Genomic DNA, 9,318 nt, shown 5'->3' with positions numbered 1-9,318 from the left:
AAAAAGTTTTAAGGTTTTAAAGAGGTTAATTGTTCTTTGCATTAAATGTAGGGAAACGAGCGATTGCTTCGTTCTAATTTGTAATCCAAATTAACTTGTTTAATTGACTCGTTGCGTTACGCGTTGGTAATTATTTACGATAGATATTTTTAAAATTAAGGTTAGGCAAAAAAAGGGACCTTAAAATATTGAAGATTATATTCATTATTATATTATATTTACTTAATTTTTACAAAAAAATTCGGGTGTTTTTTTCTAAATCGGTAATTAAAATTTTCAAATATTCAAGAATGCCCTTAATTTAGTTTTTAAAGAATTTAAACATTTGAATTTGAGATGAATAAGTCACTCAGATACCAACATAATATTAAAATTCCTAAATTCCATACAAGTCATGGTCAAAATAGCTTTGTCTTCAAAGGTGTAAAAAATTGCAATAATCTTCCTAATGAACTAAAAACTATTAAAAATAATACATCAATAAATAAATTCAAGGTAAATCAAAATAAATCATTTGAACACGTGTAAAAACTACATTAAATTTTAATTAGTGTGAATGTATTATTGTTTTATGTTTTTTCTTTATAAATCGTATGTTTTAAATTTTTTTTTCGGGTACTTGTATTTAAAATTATATAAACTCTTAAATAATAATAAACAATAAACAACTACAAAGTGTAAGTCACTCTCCAAGCACAAGAGTTAGTCTCTTTTTTGGAGAGCTACAGTGATAACATTTACTAGATGTGTAAAAGTAGATATGTATAGAATTTTAAAAAAACATGTACCTTTTCTGAAATTTATTAATAAAAAAAATAATATATATATATATATATATATATATATATATTTTAAACTTCTGTGACCGCTACTGTTTATACGTAGACTAAACATTCTTAAACATCTGATGTAGTCCGACAAGTTTTCCAAAAAAATGATTTCTTAGACATCAACATAAACATTAATTTGTGAGTAAGAAAATTAATTGAAAGATTGAAAAAATATTTAAAAACTGAACGCATTTTAAACACACGCACCTATGACATCATAATTCAAAAAAAAGTTTGCCATTCATATTCTCCCATTTGAACGAAATCACAGATTTCTAAGAACAAATGCGTGGTTAATGAAGACGCGACAAGTAACAATGAAAGCAAAGACGGTATTATTTCATTTAATTCATTAAAAAATCATTGTGGCGTCAAAATAACAAAAACAAATTTTCAAAAATGTTTGTTTTTCTTAGTACAGTTACAATTATAAATGAAAATATAGACACAAAATCTCCTTATTGAAACAAACATAAGACACTTGGAAGCGTTTTCTCTTGTTTATTTAAGGCAATTGAGTACTTAGAATCTTCCAAACATTTATTTATCTTTAGAAAAAGTTTTTTTTTCAAATCAGAATATTACTCATAAATATGAAATTATAGTGTATTCTATATGACTCATACATTCGTCATTCCATTATCAACAATATTGAATTTTAACAGAGAGCGTAAACAAATAAGCAATCGATTATACGGTAACAAGTTAAAGTTGTTATTTGTAACTCAACCGGAGTCCGATTGGGTCAGCTTGTCTACGGCGTAGCGCCTCTACGACAGACAGTCCGCGGTACTCGCGCGCTACGGACGCCCCTACGCCGTTCTCACCATGACGTCACCTACCGAATCTCTACGAAGCAGTTTCGCCTTCCAAGGAGCGATATGTTGTGTTGTTATGATTTCCATAATATGCGTACCCCGTTTCGTTGACGCCAGACCTGTAAGTAAAACAAGTTAATTATTACTTATAATTTCGTTATTCTTAAGTTGTTTCTGTTTTTCTCATTCGGAAGTTTTTATTTCGTTTGAAAAGTTTTCGATAGTTACAAAAAGACTTTAACTTTATTTGTACCTATAAAAAAATTTCAGAAAAACTGAATTTTTCGTTTGAATATTTGCAGTAAATATAAACACGTTTAATTGACAAACGCTGATTTTAACAACACTTTTAACAGTTTATAGCGCAATTCAAAGGGATTTTTTTTAATTCACTAAATTAATTTACATATTTTGTTACCTCTATATAATAAGTCAAATATATAAAATTACTGTAAATCTTACAATTTACCTGTTACCCATTTGCATTTATTTTAAAACTACGCTTAAATTAAAAATACTCATTAATTATGCTAAAAAACGTTTTAATAAATAATTTGAACATTTTGTTTAAACAAATTAAAAAATGTTGTTAAATGATAAATTGATTTTCAAAAATAATTTAAATATGATAAATTTTATTTTCACACTCCAATATTGTGTTCCCTGATTAATTGATAACGCCTAAGTTTTTAAAAATTATTTTAATGAATGGTTACCAATATTTTGTTATCAATATTTTTTAATTATGATTAATTTAATTTGAGTCAAAAATACCCAAAAATAAATCTTCATCATTTTTTAAGTTCTCACTAAAACCTTTATACTGGTTAAAATTTGGCATGCTTTTCACGGATTCATTATATTTTCAAATAGTAGAAATCCGAATGAAGTTTATAAATTAAAATAAATTCAAAATCTTATGTATAATACAGAAAAGTACACGATATGTTAATTTGTGCATAATACTGTAAACGGAGGGGAATGCAAGTTTTCTCTTTAAACTGTTTTTATTCATACTTTAATGGTTTACGCATAAATCACGCAGACATTTCCATCAAAATTCATTGATTTTTAAGTACATATCGTATTGGTAAATAAAAAATGTCTTTTGTAGGATTTTTTAAATGAAGTTTTTAATATTACCGTTTCCAAGTAGAATTCAGAATTCAGTTCTGTTAGTAAGTTTCTGAGTTATCTCCACATGAAAGAGTAGTAGAAAGGGTATTATTATCAACAATGTTTGATTATGTCCAAATGCTTGCAGACTGGCTGGATTTCCTCCCTAGGGAGTTGTTCATATTTAAATTTATTTCAACAGAGAGGGAAAATTTTTTGAGAAGGGAATATGGAAGTCTAGGCATTTACAGGGCTTATGACCTGTCATTGGCTGGTTTAAGTGGCCACTTTACACACTGTGTAACATTCACCATTCTGCCCAAGTTTGAACATTCACATTTCCTCGACTCTTCCATCTGTTGACTTTTGTGAAGTAAAAGAGCTGAAACCTTTATCACGTGGGTGAGATTCATCCGGCTGAACCAAATCACCAACTAGGCAACGCCTGAAAACAATTTTTCAATTTTTATACTTCTTCTTTTACCAGGTAGTAATTCAACAATGTTTGATTATGTCCAAATGCTTGCAGACTGGCTGGATTTCCTCCCTAGGGATAAAGGTTTCAGCTCTTTTACTTCACAAAAGTCAACAGATGGAAGAGTCGAGGAAATGTGGATGTTCAAACTTGGGCAGAATGGTGAATGTTACACAGTGTGTAAAGTGGCCACTTAAACCAGCCAATGACAGGTCATAAGCCCTGTAAATGCCTAGACTTCCATATTCCCTTCTCAAAAATTTTTCCCTCTCTGTTGAAATAAATTTAAAAATAAAGGGTATTATTATACTTGTCTCTACCCAACCGAGTTTCTCCAGGGTATGCTTGGTTACAACAGTTTGGAGATTAGAAAAAAATGTTTTTGAATACATACTATTTTCGATTGTTGCGTAGAATGGTCGATAACCTTAAGGTTATAATGAGAATTTGTTTGTATATTCCTAGCAATTAATTACCTAAGACAGCGTCGGCATAGATTGTTTCATATTCCAATACACCGAACCAACTTGCTAATGGTTATGCCTGTTGTAAGGGCTACTGCTATGATGCTGATCTGTTCCATGTATCCGAAGGGGTTTTCCGGAGCAGGATTCTCCTACTACTTTGACAAGAGTATCTTTTATTTAAATATTTACTTCTTGAATTTTAGTTTGCAATGTAAATGTTATTTTTAAATAAATAAATTGAATTAAAAAAACTTGAATTGAAATAGAACCAGAAAATAGAAAGAGTATTTTTCACTTGATATACTCGCCGGTAAAACTCCTGGGTATAAATCAAGTCAAGTCAAGTCATCAACATAGGTCATTGCGCAACTTTTAAATCTAACTTAAATTGTTTGAATGTATGGTGTAAAAGGAACAATTTATTCCTCAAAGTTGACAAATGTAAAGTTTTGACTTTTTGCCGAAATAAGAACCCTAAAGCTTTCAACTACACCATAGATTCTATAAATTTGGGACGAATAACCGAAATTACCGATTTTAGTATTATATTCGATGAAAAATTAAACTTCATTAAACATATACACAGCATAACAAATAAATGCATGAAAACTCTGGGATTTCTGTTGCAAACGATCAGACATTTTGACTCAGTTTATGTAATGAAAATTTTATATATTGCTTTAGTACGTAGCCAACTTGAATACAACTCAGTTATATGGTCACCATATTATAAACTGCAAATAAATAATATTGAAAGAGTTAAACATAAATTTTTACGTTTCGTTATTTTTAAATTAGGTATTTCAGTTGAACATATTAATTACTCAGACTTAAATAAATTTTTAAATGTACAAACATTAGAAAATAGAAGAAAACTTAATGATTTGTTATTTTTATTTAAAATATTAAATTCAATGTTTGATTGTTCCCAACTGTTACAACTAATTAACTTGCGAGTTCCAGGCTGGTTACCCGATTTAATAAACTATTCTATGTAAATGTATCTACAACAAACTACAGTGCGCACTCGCCAATAAGGAGAATTCATACATTTGAAAATGAATACGCAAATGACGTACATGTATTTAATATAACACTTTTGAATTTTAAAAGGCAGTGTATCAATTTACTATCTTCAAATTGTAATACCTAAATAATACTATGTTGATTTCAATTGTTTACCGTTTATTGACTTATATCTGTATTCTAAATTAGTATTTTTTTAACTTCTTCTAATTTTAAGATTATTTTAATATAACCTATACGAAAAAATGTACTCCTGTTCTCCACTGCAATTTATGTATGTATCCTCATCTATTTTTTACTAAAATGTAATCATAATTTTATTTTTTTTACTCTTCTTTATTTATTATATAAATAAGTCAAGAGTGATACTTTAATCCACAAATTTGGAATATCCAGTGACCGGTTTCATCGCTTTCGCGACATCTTCGAGACTGGTATCTTTATTAAAAAGTTAAATGTATTTATACAGAACAGAGGTAAGGATACATAATTCAAAGTTACATGTAAGTAAATTTGAATTATGTATCCTTACCTCTGTTCTGTATAAATACATTTAACTTTTTAATAAAGATACCAGTCTCGAAGATGTCGCGAAAGCGATGAAACCGGTCACTGGATATTCCAAATTTGTGGATTAAAGTATCACTCGTGTTTTATTTATATAATAAATTACAATGAACTTCCATCAAAAATTTTCACCTACAAACTTAAATGTCTTCTTAATTTATTTTTATTTTTTGTTCCTTTTATGTGTAAAATGCATTTCTGTCTTCATATTTAAAAATGCACTTCTGTTCTTTCCACTTTTATACTCATATGTAAAGATAATATTTTAAATATTTTTCTTCTAAAAATCAAATATATATTTTGCTATTTCTGTGTAAAATACATGTCTGTCTTTATTGTATATATGTATGTAAAACATGTAAAAGCCTAAAAGGCGTTTAAATAAAATAATAAATAAATAAGTCTAGATTAGTCCGCTTCATGAGGTACTAGTTTGTGCGTTTTCCCGATAAGGTCCTTGGTTCGATTCCCGATAAGGTTGACGTAAAACACGAATTGATTTTCGCCGCGATAATTATACAATTACAATGGGAAGTCAACAGAGTTATCTTCGACTGAAAACCGATATTTGTGAACAAAACTGAGTATGTTTCCAAGAAAATTAAAAGTATATTCGTCGGTAACATATAACTTAACATGTTTAGAAGAAAAAAATGTATGCGTATTCTGCTTTTCATACAAAAAACATAATTTTACATTGTAGATAAAATTGAAGATAAATAATAACTTCCCATTGTAATATGTGCCCTGGACTGACGCCTGAAGAGTAATACTGATATTTTACCTTAGAGTATATACATCTTAGAGTCCGTACTATTCCAAAGTTTGTAAGAATTTTTGAAAAGGGGGTGTGGCCGTTTGTTTAGTGAAGACGTTTTTCGTTTCCAGATGTTTATAAAACAGGGTTGTCACAAATGCACGATTTAAGGCGAGTAGGAAGTACAATAAAAACGTTTATTTTAATTTAGTAACAAGTTTACCAAAAACATTTTTAATACAGAAAAGTAAGCAATAATAAACATTATAAATTACATTGTTCAGGACATAAATTAATTTTAAAAACAAATATGCAATTACATATAATAAACAAGTAAAACTGCAATAAAGTAAATTTATTGAGTTTGAAAATTAACCAATTTGTTAAAATATTGGCTTGCTCTGACGGCAGGTTGTAACTTACATCTTTAAAAACTTTTTAAACGGGGTCTCCAATTCCAAAATATTTTCCAAATTTGTTGTTTGATTTGAAAACTGAAAACAGTAATCTCTATTATTTTTTTTTATTTAAACTTGTATCTTTGGATAGAGTGAAGATACCACTTCCATTTGGTGATTTGAAGAATCACGCCGTTTCGGCGAAGAGGTAGGCAGAGAGGATAGAACACCATATCACTCTGTCTTTGCATGTAGATCTCGCTTCTTCTACATTCATACATCTTCTCATGCACGTACACTGATTTTTCCAACTGTATGGTACATAAATATGAAATAAATGTATATTTACCCATAGCGAGTTAGGTTTTTGAAAACAATGGGGTACAGCACCATTTATTACACGTACCAAACAATTTGTTTTTGTCCAAATTAATGGACAGAAAGCGGTTGGAACACACCCAATTGTTATTTTCAGGAGACAATTGTTCTATCCTGTCTTATGGATCTATTTATTTCGCCTTATTTCGTCTATCGGGAATCCAAAAAAAACCTTAATTAACTACATTATGCTTATAAATTCAATGATAAAATGATTACACTAATAAATAACATTTAAATAAAAACCTAATATTTTAAGGTAATGCACAGCCCTGGCATTCTTAATTATAAGAGCCGCCCAAAAAGTGGTCATGACAATACCATTCAAAATTGGCGCCGATGTATTGTCATCTCTTTTAGTTACATTCAATAAACGACAATTTTACATTCTTTCAGTGATATAAAAAGAGAAAGCATTATTTCTAGATGTCGGTTGATTCGGTAAAAGGTCGTCGAGTTTGCGTGTCTTGAACATTTAAACAAATGTTTGGATTGAAACGATTAAAAAAAATGATTTCAATCACATAAATCCAATGTATAAGGTATTTGAATTACACAAAAACAAATGCTATAATAATTGATCAAATGATAGTACAAAAATAGTGGTGCATTTATGCTGAAAACTACCAAAAAACGTATTAATTTAAAAACGTACAATATTTGATAAATATCTGTGATAACTGAAGCGTTTTCTTCCTTTTCCAGTTCTATTTGAACATCCTTTTATGGCACAAGTCGGCATAATGAATTTTGATGTAATTAGCACTTAATACGTTAAACAATCATCAAAATACAAACAGAGCGTTTGACAGTTCGAAACAATACTGGCCGCATACGTAAAAAATGAACATCGTAAAATTTTAGAATCGACTACAAAACAAAAAAATGAGGACCGTACCCACAGATTTTTTTTTTGTCTCACTTTCTCTCATTTAGAACATATTGTAAAAAATGAGTCCGCTATAACCGGCAACATGCATTGGATTGGTAAAATGTTTTGTTATCCCTCTATATATGTTTATACTCTAAGTATTTTACATACACACTAGAAACGATCGCATGTACTGGTTGTTTAACTAAAACTGGCGCGTTCACAAAACTCACACGAATGCATTTAAAATACACAAAATGTTGATTTAAAAAAGGTTATATTAAATTTTAACCAAATGTTCTATCTTTATTGTTTTTCAATAATTGTGTACACATATTTTTTCCAATATAATTTGTATTATGCATTTTAATTACACTGTATTTATTATTATTATAATGAACACAAAATATTAAATAAAACAAATGCCTGTTTAAAAAAAAATAATTAAAACATTTTCTTAAGTGATTGTTTTTTTCACTCTAATACAAAATAAATTTTTAAAATCGATTTTCTGCAAAATGTTTTTTTGTAAGTTTTGCGAAAGCACCACAACTAGATAATCGACCGATACATAATTTGATTAAATGTAAATATAAGTATTTTATAAACCAATGTTTTTAATCTATAGCTTAATACATATTATTATAGTTTTACTATTAAAAATCGCAGCGAAATTCATACGAACGCAGAAGCGTCCTGTGCATATTTTATTACCATATCGTTAGCAACTCACAAAGCAATAGTTGTCTATGTCACGCTCATAAGAGCGTCTGAGCGCGAGAGAGACATAGAATATTTTCATAATGCGTATGCCGTGCTAAGCCATACCATAGGCTTATTCACAGATACTACATAATTCTACATATTACGAACGCTCCAGCTTTAAAAAATCCACCAGTACACTGCGAATGGATAACTGCTTAATGTTCTATGTTGAGTCTGGATACGCTAATGGTGATAACAATAATATTTTGATTAATATATTACAACCAAGATGAAGAACATTTTAGAGAAGGTAATATTGAAATCCAGGCATCCACAGGGCTTATGACCTGTCATTTGCTGGTTTAAGTGGCCATTTTACATACTGTGTAACACTCACCAGTCTGACCGATATTTAAACATCTATATTTCTTCAATTCTTTCATCTGTTGATGTTTGTGAAGTTTGAGACCTTAAACCTTTATTTATGTGGGTGAGATTGATCTAATTGAATTATTTGACTTACATACTAAGCAACGCCTAAAAATCTTTTTTTTTTTAATTTCTATACTACTTCTTCATGGAGCAGGTGGATTTATCAACAATATTTTGAGTTTGTCTTTTTTTTTTTTTTTTGCATAGAAATGGAAAAAATAAGATTTTCAGGCGTTGCCTAGTATGTAGGTGAAATAATTCAATTAGATAAATCTCACCTGCATTAATAAAGGTTTTAGCCCCTAACTTCACAAACATCAACAGATGATAGAATTGAAGGAATATAGATGTTCAAGTATGGGCAGAATGGTGAATGTTACACAGTGTGTAAAGTGGCCTCTTAAACTAGCCATTGACAGGTCATAAGCCCCGTGGATGCCCGGACTTCTATATTACCTTCTTTAAAATGTTCTTCATC

At 29.4% G+C, this 9,318-nt stretch overlaps 1 long non-coding RNA gene across 1 annotated transcript; it reads right to left on the bottom strand.

Annotated features, from left to right (window-relative positions):
• Positions 1 to 1,345: 1,345 nt before the first annotated feature.
• On the bottom strand, positions 1,346 to 7,670 carry LOC148271123 (uncharacterized). The gene is made up of 3 exons (XR_015825194.1): positions 7,488 to 7,670; positions 6,480 to 6,550; positions 1,346 to 1,767 (listed from the first exon to the last, which is right to left on the bottom strand). It is a non-coding gene; the product is annotated as an uncharacterized LOC148271123 (long non-coding RNA).
• Positions 7,671 to 9,318: the final 1,648 nt, after the last annotated feature.

The sequence above is a fragment of the Micrasema longulum genome, unplaced genomic scaffold (assembly GCF_059751315.1).
Source record: "Micrasema longulum isolate JH-2025_06_02 unplaced genomic scaffold, ASM5975131v1 h1tg003084l, whole genome shotgun sequence".
NCBI lineage: Eukaryota > Metazoa > Arthropoda > Insecta > Trichoptera > Brachycentridae > Micrasema > Micrasema longulum.
The sequence above is the reverse complement of the archived record's forward strand: the minus strand, read 5'-3'. Positions and strand labels throughout refer to the sequence as shown.